This window comes from Apium graveolens, chromosome 2 (assembly GCF_009905375.1).
Source record: "Apium graveolens cultivar Ventura chromosome 2, ASM990537v1, whole genome shotgun sequence".
Lineage (NCBI taxonomy): Eukaryota > Viridiplantae > Streptophyta > Magnoliopsida > Apiales > Apiaceae > Apium > Apium graveolens.
This window is the reverse complement of record NC_133648.1, coordinates 169,989,941-170,004,959: the sequence shown is the minus strand read 5'-3', so window position 1 is coordinate 170,004,959 and position 15,019 is coordinate 169,989,941.

Sequence of the window (15,019 nt, the reverse complement as noted above, 5' to 3'; positions counted from 1 at the left end):
TTTATTAGTGCCCGATAATATTCAGGTTTCCACATAAATTTCACCGATAAATAAATTCCCGCACGAAAATATATGTTTATTTCACGAATCTTAATAAAATATTCCTGTAAAAAATCCACAAATTCCAAATCAGTACTCGTACAAACAAACCAACATAACACAATATTTGCACACACGCATGCAACACACGTACCACTAATCTGCACACACGCTGCATCACACACGCACACACACTGAAATACACAAACACTTCACACGCACACCACAAACACATATCACACACACACACAATAACACATATATACGAATATATATGTGTATACAGGGACGGGACCAAGGGACTCGCCGGAAACAACCGGCCGGAAACTCACCAGGAAAAGAAGGAAAACAGACGGAAGGAAAAACCGGGGAGAGAAGGGAGAAAGGAGAGAAAAGAGACAGAGAGAGATAGACTCCCACCAATAATTTGCTTCACCCTTAAGAAAATAACTAGCATAATCTTCCTGAAAATCATCACTTACTTGAATGAGGGTAAAAGCCTTTTCCATTTCCTTAAGCCAAATCCTGGCAGCAACAGGGTCCACTTCGCCCATAAACTTTGGGGGCTTGACAGACTGAAATGATTTAAAACTAACTATTTGGTTTAGCTCTCTCTGCAAGCTGAACCTGCAACTGTTGTTGTTGGATTTATTGATGTTGTTATTGAATGAATTGTTGTTGTTGTTGCTGCTATTGTTGAAATTGTTGTTGCTGCTGCTAGAATTATTCTTGCTTCTGAGCCATTTGATTAGACTGTTGGCGCAATAAATCTAGCAACTCACCCATGGCCGGGCCCCCAACGGACTCTCTACTAGAGGAATTAGACGGGATATTCTTCTTGGGCGGCATTTTCCTGAAACACAACAAATGGTTTTAGTTTAAATTTTTGCCCCCGGGTAGCAACATTTTAATGTGTCATGAGAATGTTGCTACAATAAAATATTTTTATCCTTATTTAATTGGGGTCCATCCATAATGAATGGCTAAATTTAACAAAACCAACAACAAATACAATAATAAGAGTAACAACAATAGTAACAGTACAAAAGTCTTATAAAAACTGAACAAGTTTTATATCAAAGAACTATAGTACAACAGCAGTATGACATTTCCAACTAAACAGCTATAGTACAATACTGATAATAAAACTAAATACACAACAAAATTTGGCTGTTATAGCAGCCTCCGCCTAATATATGAACTATACTACATAAATCTAAGGACACAAGCGTCCGAGTTTTATCAACTACTAACCCAGAAGTCTACCATCTAGCCACTGCCTCCCATAACCCTTAACTTAAATACCAACCAATCAACTAGACCCTGATACTGAGCTTCTCTGGTCTACGAACTGATGAAAAGATCAATATGCCTATCCTGCTAAATAGCTGACTGATTAAGGGCTTTCACCCGACCCTAGATGTCTTGAAAAGGTACAGGTACTCTCTGGTAGGGACCAACAAGTACACGGTCTAAGTGTGCGGCCAGGTAGGGACTCTGCTCTCGAATCAAGGCCCAATTAACGGCTTGATGCACATGATAAAAAATGAGAGAGGAGGTACCTGAAGCATGAACTGGTGGCACCGGTGGTCTGAGAAATGCACTGCTAGGTCCACATCCTGGAGGAAAGTCTCTAACAACAGATACAGAGCGTCGAACGCACTGGGGTCGAGCACTCGATCCAGTGATGTCACTAGGTCCAGAGTGAGTGGCAGGTGGAGGTGGAAGGGGAGTCTCCTCGGCTATAACATCAAGAGTCCTCTCGGAGTCTGAGCTATCAGAATTAGATCTGTCCTCTCGGGAGGGAGAACTAGATATCACTATAGGCCATTGTCAACAATAAATATACAGGAAGACACAATAAGGTTAGTGCAGTTCCAACAAACATCAATAGATGTCAGGGTCACGCATTAGAAACTCTCAACTGACTCTTAGGTTTGCTCCTCTAAATGAGTTGTTGACTCATACTTTAGGACACAATTTCTACACCTTTATGACTCTACGCCTAACCTAAATCAGGGACTTAAACCTGTAGCTCTGATACCAACCTGTGACGGCCTCAACCCTGGGGTCAGGAGTTAACGTCACTAACAACAATAACAACAAAATATAACCTGAATCAATATAAATACATAAACACGACCCCTTTATTCCCAAAACCTTTGCCAGGTTTAAGTATGACTTAGGTTCCAAAACTATTAAACGAAACTTATTCAACAAGTCTGACACTCTAACTTACTACAACAACTCATCAGACCACATCTAGTCTGACACAAACTACCTTGGAGAAGTCGGGACCGGGAAAGACTAGATATCTACCCTGACTGTGTTGGATGGGTCTCCTAGGCATCTGCAATATATATCTTCCCTGACTGTGTTGGATGGGTCTCCTAAGCATCTGCAATATATATTTATATATATACAAAACAAACTACAAGGGTGAGCAATTAATTCCTCAGCAGTACCACTATATGAATAACAAGTCAAGCAGTTTATGAAAACAGTTATAGGAACAGAAATCATAAATCATTATGAAAACAGTAAAACAGGTATAAACTGGATATCAACAACTAGCATGTTGTGTGAGTACCAGAGTCCAATTTTAGCATGCTATTTTTATTTCTAAATCTACTGTTCCATTACAGGAAGCACAAAATAATCTGTTCCGTTACGGGAACCACAAAACCAAAATCAGATATATATATTTATATATATATACTGGACGAATGCTAGGGACAATTGATAGTCTATCCCACCATAACATGTTCCGGAACTCAGAGACTAGCTAGGTCTCTGTCCCGCAGGACTAAGAGTTTCAAATAGAAATAGAACGCGCAACTGACTTAGCCTCTTACGTAAACCCGTTGGGCCGTTACGGGCCTCTTACGCAACCATCCAATATCTGATCCATTTTATCCAGTTTCTAAAACCACTTATACCTATCTCTTTTTAAAATAATTTATCAAAATATACTTTCCAAAACCTTTCCAATTTTATTCATAATTTAGAGATAGGCATTTTCAGAAGTTACTTTCCCCAAAAACTTAATTTTAATAAGATATTTTCAAATACGGGGGATACGTAACTTAAAACATTCTTTTCCACTACGTAATTTAAATTAATAGTTATTCATATATTACTGAACCGTAAAAGATTTGTTCAGGGGTACTTGCCTTGCATAGCTTTACAACTTAAAGGCTAGTTTGACTTTAAACTGACTTTAACTCTCGAGGCCTTCGATTGGAACCTACAGAATTGAAATACCCTATGTTAGACGACCAGTTATACTTGACATATCCTCGCTAATCACTTTATCCGAACAGTATCAATTCTCGACTCGTAATTATACGTATTATTATAATAGACATAACAATTAGGGTTCATACAATATTTATTTACAAATATATACGCTCGACTAGTATTCCAAATAATAATAGGTTACGTTCCCGTAGTTTTGAAATCCATTTCTCAAAAATCGGACATCGTCTCCTCTATTTACCGGACTTCCCATCGAAACATAATCGACGTCACGATCACAACAATCACAATTTCGAAACCCGAACCTCAATACGACTTTTCAAATTATTAACTATTTTTCGTTTTGAAATAATTTTTACGGACTAAATAATATTTTTATAAATTTAGGACTCAGAATAAATCATCACAGTCCACAGTCGACTCGGCTCATCGTCGACGGCGGCAAAATTTATTGGTGCCCGATAATATTCGGGTTTCCACATAAATTTCACCGATAAATAAATTCCCGCATGAAAATATATGTTTATTTCACGAATATTAATCAAATATTCCTATAAAAACCCACAAATTCCAAATCAGTACTCGCACAAACAAACCACCAGAACACAACATTTGCACACACGCGTGCAACACACGCGCCACCAATCTGCACACACACACTGCATCACGGACAAACACACACACACCACACACGCATATCACACACACAATAACACATACATATATATATATACATATATGAATATATATATATATATATATATATATATATATATGCGTGTGTATGTGTACAGGGGCGGAACTAAGGGAATCACCGGAAACAACCGACCGGAAACACACCGTGAAACGAAGTAAAACAGAAGGAAGGAAAAATCGGGGAGAGAAGGGAGAAAGGAGAGAAAAGAGACAGAGAGAGATAGAGAGAATTGAGAGAGATTGTGAGAGAGTTAGAGAGAGGGAGTGAGATCAAGAAAGATGAACAGGGGGGTTTGTTTTTTTTCTTTCTTCCTTTAACCACTGCACTACACGTGTATAGAAGTGATGCCACGCAGCTCCAATTTAAGCCATGTGTCTCCAACTGTTCCGCAGGCCCGCTTTTGATTCGAAATTTGGTATTCTGACGACCCGATTTGCGTGTATATAAAACTCAAACAATTACCAAAATATTTCTAAAATTCTCTAAATATTTGAAAACTAATGAAATTATTTTTTCATAATTTTTAAAGCATTTCTGAAACACATAATATACCCGTATTTAACGATTTAACGAACAAACATGTGGATGAATTTAATCCGAAAAATTTCCAAAATAATTTTAAAATTCTCGAAATATAAAAAACTTAATAAAATATGAGTTTCATATTTTTTGAAGTATTCAAGAATTTAATATTGAATTTACTCATAAATACAATCAGAAAATCATTTAGAGATAAATAATCAATAAAATATTATTTTCTAAACTTTATAAATTTCTAAAAATATTTATTGAAATTAAAAAATCACAAAAATAACTTTAGAGACAATTCAAGTATTTATGAAAATAAATGTTCAATAAAATCAATTTAAAAAGTTAAAATAAAATAATACGGCTCAATAATTAATTATACAAATAATTCTCGTACACCAATAAACCACACATAATTAATAATAAGGTAACACACAGCTGACAGAACCAATACATATATTTTATTTATTTAATTATTCAATTATTACACTTTTAATAATACAAAAACACGACTCATTACATGTACTCTAGCCTCAAACCCTTGTGTTTCTTTAAAAACACTGTCACATGAAAGTGCTGTACTTGCATCCCCCATAGCAAGATCATTGGAAATTATACTCCTAGCTTCAATTGTGAGTGCAATTTCAGCTAGGGTCTTGAGGGGAGTTCTTCCCCCAATAGAACCTCCAATTGAATTGGAGAGGATTTAGATAGCTCCCCCTCAGGAGTACTACCCTCAAACCTTACAACCTGTGAAGGTTGATTTGCACATTAAGGTTCATTTGTATCTATCACAGGGTCTTCAGTAAAAATGAATAAAATCCCTGTGTTTGTGTTGGTGTCATCAAGGTCTACCCCAGCATGTAGCCTCTCACCAACTAAATGTGGCACCCGGGTGGTGAACATAGTTTCTTGAACCATGTCACTTGATGTTGGCAACTCTTGAGAACCAAATTCAAGAGTTTCATTTTAGGAAGAAGAAATTTTAGAAATAAGATTTTGAATATTAGAATTGAGATTTGGCAGCTCCCCCTGAGTAAATGAGGGAGCTTCAAGAGATGTGCTCTCCTTGTGTGTGCCATCCTTATTCCTCCTTCCATACACTTTAAGAGAAGTGCTTATGCAGACTCTTTACAGGGTGCACTAGGGAGAGTGCTCCTTTTAATAGAGACACCATGTTGAGAGGATTCCCCTAGAGTTTGTTTTTGTCCCTATTTTACAACTACATCCTTTTGGGAGGATGCAAAGGTGGCTTGAGTGGTCAACTCAGTTTGTTTTACCTTCTTGGGTTTTTTGACCAAGGGTGACTATTTTTCTGTTGTGTCCTCACCACTCCCAGGAATTATAGCTATTGGTGCCTACTTTCTCTTCTTTTTACTCACTTCATCCTTTTGAGAGGATGAAGTGGTTAGTTTCCTAGCTTCTAGAGGTAAATAAGAAAGGGTCTCAGCATTGGAAGGTCCCTGTTGGTGTTCCTGTGTTTGTACTTCCACAGATACAGGAACCATTAATGTACTAGATTTAACATTTGACCTCATGTCAGTCATGGGGTAAGGGTAAATCTTAAATCTCTCCAACATGAATGAAGTGAGTTTGAGACTTATAGTTACCTGTTCTTTTTAGTAAGTGAGACAAATATAATTTTAAACACTTGCTTACAATTGCCTATTTTTGTCCTATCTATACCATTAAGTAAATGAATGTCTGTAACTTTATGAATTAAAGTAGACATGATAAACCTAGGGAAACATATTTCCTTACCTCTTGTAGTTAGGGGCATAGTGATCCTGGTGCTAAGTTCTTCCAGGATCAATATACCAACATTTAAGTGTATGTTCTGGGCTATTGAGAACATCAGCTTCTGCACCACACTTGATATGTTGTCATATCTTGTCTTTCTGCAGGTGAAGGCCCTCACAATAGAAACAAACAGGAAAGACCATTCTTTTCTTAGGTTTGTCCTATTCAGACTTGCTAGGTTGATTCTGTTGGGTTTCTAGAGCACATAAACGCAACTGAAACAGTAATTAAAAAATGTGAAAAATCAGAATTTTCAAAACCCACCGCTGGATCCATGCAAAAAATAGATATTTAATTCATAAATCAGATTGTTTACCTTAAGAAGCTTTACAAATTGGTTGGATAATGGAGATCCAAAACTTGTTCAATCACCACGCATCCCGCTCTCGCGATCTACACTCTATCGGTATCCACGCGATTGCTTGAACTCAAGGATTGGATGTGTACTAGCACAAATTCGTTTCTTCTTGATCTCTCCATCTTCTCTCTTGGTGGCTAGGGTTTTAGTAAAAGTTTTGTTTTTTTAAAAAAAATCAGCCACACAAGAGATATTATATAGAAAGTATAATAAGAATTATAACTCTTAACTAATTAGGAGTTATTATTAATTTGAAATTCCTATTTGTTATGAAGTAGTATAAGCCACCCCTTGCCATCATACGCATTCGGCCACATACATCATTATGTATAAGTCATAATCGTTCGGTGGCCCTTTCACCTGATCAGGTAAAAGAAGCTTTAGTCATTTTGCCAGTGAAACAAAGTTCGCATCTTCCGTATGATTCAAAATCAAACTTATCCAGGTATCCTTCTATATGTAACTCAGAAATGTGTTTCTCATTAATATGGATTAACGACTATGGTAGAGGTAATGTTTGATTTGATTCATCTTAGAACATATAAATTGTTAACTAATTGTGCAACATTATAAGCCTTATCATTAAAATAAGATAAACAACTATTGTTTACTTAATTAAAATGAAAACCTTTCTTATCCTGACAAGAAATTGACTTAATGTATCCGCTAAAGGAAGGCATGTAATAACAATTTATCAAGTTCTCAATCTCGCCTATATGGGAAAAATTAGGTAACGAGTTCCTTCAACTAGAGCAACAACTCTTGCTCCAATTCTAACCCTATACCTGAAGCTTGACCACTGCTGGTCTTCTTCTTTAGATCTTCCAAACAACCTTGACAATTTAACTTCCAATCATCCAATTATTTCCACAGAAATGACAATCATCTCATTTAGCAACACCACTATCAGGCTTCAAAAGCCCTTGGGATTGGAGTTTGGTTTGGCACCGAATAAGATCAAATCTTCACCTTGCCTGCCCACTTTCCTTTCCCATTTGCATTTCATATGTACATCATCAACATGAACGTAATTCATGCATTTACCGTGTTATTTTCAACATTTCTAAACATGCTTACAACTCAGTGAGTGTTATGTCTATCTCATTTATTTTGTTCTTAACAAACTGAGAATAGAAGTCGTTCAAAGATTGTTTGATCAAATCAAGATGAGTCTCTAGACTATTCTTGAAACCCAAAATATCAAGGTACATATACTTATCATCTTTAGAACATGTGGTCCAACCGAATATCATTCTCCCATTAATGCAAAAGTATGGTGCCTTATTATTGTCAAATCTTTCTGACAAGCCTATCCTTTAAACATCCTTTGAAGGTGATCAATCATATCATAAGCATCAGTTGCTCTTGTTGCTTCTAAATCTCAGCACTCATAATTACAATCATGAGACATGAAACATCAGTTGCATAATTAATTTACTTCTAGTACGCATTTTGTTCAGCACATGTTCCATTCTCAGCTAGAAGAAATAAGGGAGGGGTTTGAGTGACATCCTTGAACCTAAGGACAATCCTCAAGTTCCCATGTCAATTGAGGAAATTATTTCATGTTAGCTTGTCTTTCTCAAGGACTATTACATAAAGAAGTTATTTATGTTATTTGTCATTTGATATCTATAATATTAAAGTGCATAAAATGACTTAGTCTACAGATGATCATTAAATTATATTTAAGTGATTATTCATATATATATACACAATATATATCTCCCAATATTTTTATCAAATTAATAGCCCTAACTATTAATTCGGAAAGAATATCTTCTATATCCCTTCCAGTGAGCCAAGATCCATATTTCACCATGCGTTAGGTCAGCTTTGGCTTTTCTCCTAAAACATGATTATTTAGGTAGACAACATTTGTCAATTATATCAACCATATAACTCTTGGATAGCTTGGTGGAACAACATTTGTTCATATTTATCTAATAAATCTCGCCAAACTCTATGCCACTAAGTTCACAATCCTATTGTGGTAACTTAGTTAAGTCAAACCCAATAGTAAAAAGGTATCAATATACTTCAACACATCTCCCACAATAGACGGGAGTACTTCGCTTTGGTGAACCCATTCCTTATCGATATAGGGTTAACGCATTAGACATATTGGAAGGCATCCGATCAACTTAATATTAACTTTAGGGTTTTGTTAATTTTAAAATGATCATGATCCCATCATAAAGAGATTCCCAATTTTTCCTTGAATAAAATACTTCAAATCAATATTCGTCAATGGTTTAATTTTCAGGTAGTGAGAGAGTCACAACGGTCTCGCTTAAAACCCACAAACTTACAAGTTCAATGAACTCGCTTTTGACTAAATCGCCCCATATCAAAAATAAAGAAAATTTGTATTTTATTACGTGTTACATAAACACGAGAATCTCATAATCGTTTGTTCATTTTAAAATCTTGAGTCGTTACAGATTTTATCTTGTTTAGAAAGCATGACATGGGTGTCGTATCTAATACATACATCCTTAATCTAATTAAAAGCATGCATCTTTATAAACTACTCTACACATACATTCATTATATGCGCATATATATGTAAAGTTTAATAAACAAATTTGGTTGGTTATGACTTTATCCTATGTGATCTTCATCAAGCTAATGACAAAGATCTAGGTCAATCTAAGGTGAAAAATAAATACAAGCTAACTATTACATGTCTTCTTCTTTTTTTGCTAAAAATATTACATGTCTTCTTTCTTGTATTGCTTCCTTGGATGGCCTCCATGTGGGATTACCCTTGATCTTCATATCTTCATTTACATTACAAGAATGAAATATAAAAACTAATCTAATGAACTTACAAGAAGAACTCGAATTACATTCGAGATTTAAAAATTACAAGATTAAACGAGATGCAAGCCGTATTTAAAAAAACCAAAACCATTAACCTAATGTCATAAGCCATAACCATCCACCATACTCAATTAACACATAAGAACATGTTAAAACACATTATATGATCTTAACATATCATACCCGTCATGATCAAATCATAAAAACAAAAAATGGAAAAAAACAGAAAAATCATAATCAAATTCTGAAAACATTAAATCGCTGATTACAGGGTCTTCACGACGTCAAACGCCTTACAGATCAGTCGATGATAGCATTAGCTATCAGTTTCGTTCAGACGCTTGATTCCATATGAAATAGCGTATTTGTTTGCCAAAATCGGACACCAGATCCAGATTTCAGCAAATCCGCTGGATCCGATTCAGAATCGTATCAAATACGATTCATATAATAAGAACAAACACAAAACATGTATATATCAGTAAATATACAGATTATATAATCATCAGATGATTATACAACTCTCATGAATATCATATATTCAAAACATATATATACATACGCGTATATAAACATAACAACATGTAAAATATACAAAATCGCATACATAACAGTCATGAAATATTTTTTACATGTTATCATCATAAAATCAGTAAACATATAAATGAATTAAACACTTTTCGCAAGTAGCTCTGATGCCATTGTTTGGTTTCTAGAGCACATAAGCGCAACGGAATAAGTAATTAAAAATGTGAAAAATCAGAATTTTTGAAACCCACCGTAGGATCCATGCGAAAAAAAGATATTTAATTCATAGATCAGATTGTTTACCTTAAAAAGCTTTATAAATTGGTTGACTAATGTAGATCCAAAGTTTGTTCAATCACCATGCATCCCGCTCTCGTGATCTATGCTCTATCGGTATCCACGCGAATGCTTGAACACAAGGATTGGATGTGTACTAGCATAAACTCGTTTCTTCTTGATCTCTCCATCTTCTCTCTTGGTGGCTAGGGTTTTAGTAAAAGTCTTGATTTTTAAAAAAAATCAGCCACACAAGAGATATTATATAGAGAGTTTAATAAGAATTATAACTCTTAACTAATTAGAGTTATTATTAATTCAAAATTCCTATTTGTATCATAATTAAGTCACACTTAATTATTTAACAACTGAATTTCATAATTAATATTAGTAAATTTGAATATCAATATTTATCTAATTAATTTTGTCATACTTAATTAATATTATAAATAATTCGAATTACTTTAATATAATTTAAATCCAATTTAAATTAAATAATCCTTCAAGCATTGTTTGTGTGTGACCCTATAGGTTATTATTACGTTGGCAACGAATTTTAAATCTAATTTAAAATCATAAACAATAACTGCATTGAGTAATAAATCATTGCTACCTAAGTAATAATAATTGAATCGATGATAGATTTAACCTTTCGTGAATAATGTACAATGTAATATAATCCCTTTAACCAAATATTATAGATTAAACTAGAGGCATGTAATGTATCATCCTCATCACAGTTTAATCCAAGTTTCCTTGATCAATGAGTAGACTATCATATCAAATCGACATTTGAGCATGGTCACACATTTCATAGTCTAGCTCACACAAGCAACCAATAATATCACTCCTAAAATAGGAGGGTTAAATCCCATCTAGATCATTCATATTTCTCATACAATTCATAATATACCCAATGTCCACTTTTATCATTACCCGGCCAAGGATAACTTTTAATGGAATCAATGTATATTAATTCTCGTATAGAAATATAATGACTTCAGGTCTAAGGACCATTACATCATTATCACTGTGAGAATTACTTATGATACAACAGACATGTAGAATATCACATCGGGTCTATTCAGCACCATGTACATATACATATGCCTGTGTCTTTGACTTTAGTATCACTAGACCTATAATCAATGAGATGTGATCATCAGTCAACAAACACACCAGCTTTAGTGTATTATTATTCTCCCTTAATAATAATAATCGACTAGGGACCTTTAGGAATATGATACTATTCTCATAATCTTATTTCTAAGTCACGTACTTAGAGATATAGAATTGCATATCATATTCCAAGGACATTTATTAATCTAACATTTATATCACAGTAAATTAAGAATTAATAAATTATAAAAGGAATAATCAATAAAACATAAACATTAATAATCCAAATGTCTTAAACTAAAACATCATAGTGTTGTCTCTAGGGCACAAACACTAACAGATTCTTCCATCATAGTTGATGAAGTCCATGAACTCAGCTAGCTTATCCTGTGTTGGAACCTTCACCAGATTTTCAGTTGGAAGACCCAAAGCTTGATTCACATCTTTCTCATTGAACTCCACATGTTGGCCTCCAATAGAGAAGTTCACCACTATAGATGTAGAATTTTCATTCATAACTATCCTCACCACGGCAGTTGTCCAAAACTCAAGCAGAATATCAAGGTAGAAGATTGGGTTAGCTGTTAAAGCACCTGCAAGATAAGATTTAGACAAGAATTTAACAAACCCCTTGAAAATATCAGGAGCTTGGTTAGCATCAGTGAAAGGAAGGTAGTTAGTTCCATTCTTGGGGATCTCAGCTCTAACATTGGTGAGTGCCATTGTTGTTGAGTAAGACTGAAGTAAGAAGAATTTAAGATAAAGAGCTTGAAATGAGAGAGAAATCGGTTTGGATTTGAAACTTAGGTCACTTAAAGTTCTCGAAGGCGTAAAGAGGTGTATGTTGAGATGTCTGGGTATTTATTGTAAAAGGTAAATGACTAATCGAGAACTAAAAATGGACGTTTGGGATTTGTTTATCGAGAAGTCATATTAAAAGATAGATACATATTGAAAGATAGATACATATCATATTCCAAGGACATTTATTAATTTAACATTTATATCACAGTAAATTAAGAATTAATAAATTATAAAGGGAATAATCGATAGAACATAATCATTAATAATACAATTGTCTTAAACTAAAACATCATAGTGTTGTCTCTAGGGCATAAACACTAACAGTTTTTTCCACCATAGTTGATGAAGTCCATGAACTCAGCTAGCTCATCCTGTGTTGGAACCTTCACCAGATTTTCAGTTGGAAGACCCAGAGCTTGATTCACATCTTTCTCATTGAACTCCACATGTTGGCCTCCAATATAGAAGTTCGCCACTATAGATGTAGAATTTTCATTCATAACTATCCTCACCACAGCAGTTGTCCAAAACTCATGTAGAACATCAAGGTACAGGATTGGGTTAGCTGTTAAAGCACCTATAAGATAAGATTCCGACAAGAATTTAACAAACCCCTTGAAAATATCAGGATCTTGGTTAGCATCAGTGAAAGGAAGGTAGTCAGTTCCATTCTTGGGGATCTCAGCTCTAACATTGTTGAGTGCCATTGTTGTTGAGTAAGACTGAAGTAAGAAGAATTTAAGATAAAGTGCTTGAAACGAGAGAGAAATCGGTTTGGATTTGAAACTTAGGTCACTTAGAGTTCTCAAAGGCGTAAAGAGGTGTATGTCGAGATGTCTGGGTATTTATTGTAAAAGGTAAATGACTTATCGAGAACTAAAAATGGACGTTTGGGATTTGTTTATCGAGAAGTCATATTAAAAGATAGATACATATCGATATGTCATTTTCCTGACTCTTATCAAGAACTAGTAAATGACTTGTCGAGATGTCAAATAAATACCCAGTTTGTCCTGAATGGACTGAATAATTTTCAATTTTTATTTGAATAATTCAAAATAAAATCAGAATTTTTTTTTCAAACGTATTTTACCAAAATAATTTATTAAAATAAATTATCTCAGTTTTGAGTTATTTAAAATTTTAAAATTATACTTGTGGAGAACTTTGTGAGTTAACCCTTATAGAGAACTCCATAATGACTTATCGATAAGTCATAATGAAGCTTACCGAGAAGTCCCTAGAGAAGTCAGAAAATTGACTTATCGAACTCACTCGAGAAGTTTCAAAATGGCTTATCGAGAAGTCAGTTAGACTTATCGAGAACTCAGTTCTCTAAATGCTTTTGTTCTTTTTGAATTTGTCTTGTGCTAATTTCACATATTAGAAATGTAAATCAACACTTAGACATTTTTCTAAGAATTGAAACATTCCCAGATAAATTTTGAATTTTTGAAAAATAAATATACAGAGATTTCTGAAATATTTATAACTCATATTCCAGTTAATATCCAATTAAATGAAATTAATTTTGATTTACTAGAAATAATCTGCTGTAACAATTTAGCTGAGTTCTTGCTTTTAGGATGAAGAATTTAACATTCCAATTTCACCTACAAGTCTAGTGAAAATTATTTCATCCAAAGGTTTAGTAAAAATGTCAGCTAATTGTTTTTCTTTTGAAACAAAAATAAGCTCAATGGTACCATTTGCAACATCTTCTCTAATAAAATGGTACCTTACATCAATGTGCTTGGTTCTACAATGATTAATTGGATTAGCCACAATAGATATAGCACTAGTATTGTCACACATAATTGGAATTTTGTGTAACACTAGGCGATAATCTATTAGCTGATTTCTAATCCAAAGCACTTCAGCACAACAACTTCCAGCAGCTATGTATTCAGCCTCAGCTGTGGAAGTTGAAACAGATTGTTGTTTCTTGCTATACCAGGATACAAGTCTTTGTCCAAGAAACTGACAGCTTCCACTAGTGCTCTTTCTGTCAACCCTGCATCCAGCAAAATTTGCATATGTGTATCCAACAGCTTCAAAACTTGTTTCCTTAGGATACCATATTCCCAAGTTTGGAGTCCCCTTCAAATATCTAAAAATTCTCTTCACATCCATTAAATGTGATTCTTTTAGATTGGCTTGAAATCTTGCACACAAACATGTTGCAAACATGATGCCTGGTCTACTTACAGTTAAATACAACAAAGATCCAGTCATTCCTCTATAACTTGAGATATCTAAACTTTTGCCCTTTTTTATCTTCATCCAACTTTGTAGCTATAGACATAGGTGTAGATGCAGGTGAACAATCAACCATACAAAACTTTTTAAATAAATCCTTGACATACTTAGTTTGGCTAATGAAGATTCCATCACTTCTTTGAATGACTTGAAATCCAAGAAAGTAACTCAATTCCCCCATCATATTCATTTCATATTCACTCTGCATAAGCTTAGAGAATTCTTGAAAAAGCTTTTAATTAGTAGATCCAAAAATGATATCATCCACGTAAATTTGAACTAGGATCATATCACCACCATGTAGCTTGTAGAATAGTGTCTTGTCTATTAATCCTCTAGTAAATCCATATTTCAGTAAAAATTATGACAGTGTGTCATACCAAACTCTAGGTGCTTGTTTTAGTCCATAGAGAGCCTTGAGCAACTTGTATACAAATTCTGGAAATTATGGATCTTCAAAACCAGGTGTCTGTTGCACATAAACTTCTTCTTCCAACTCACCATTAAGGAAAGCACTTTTGATATCC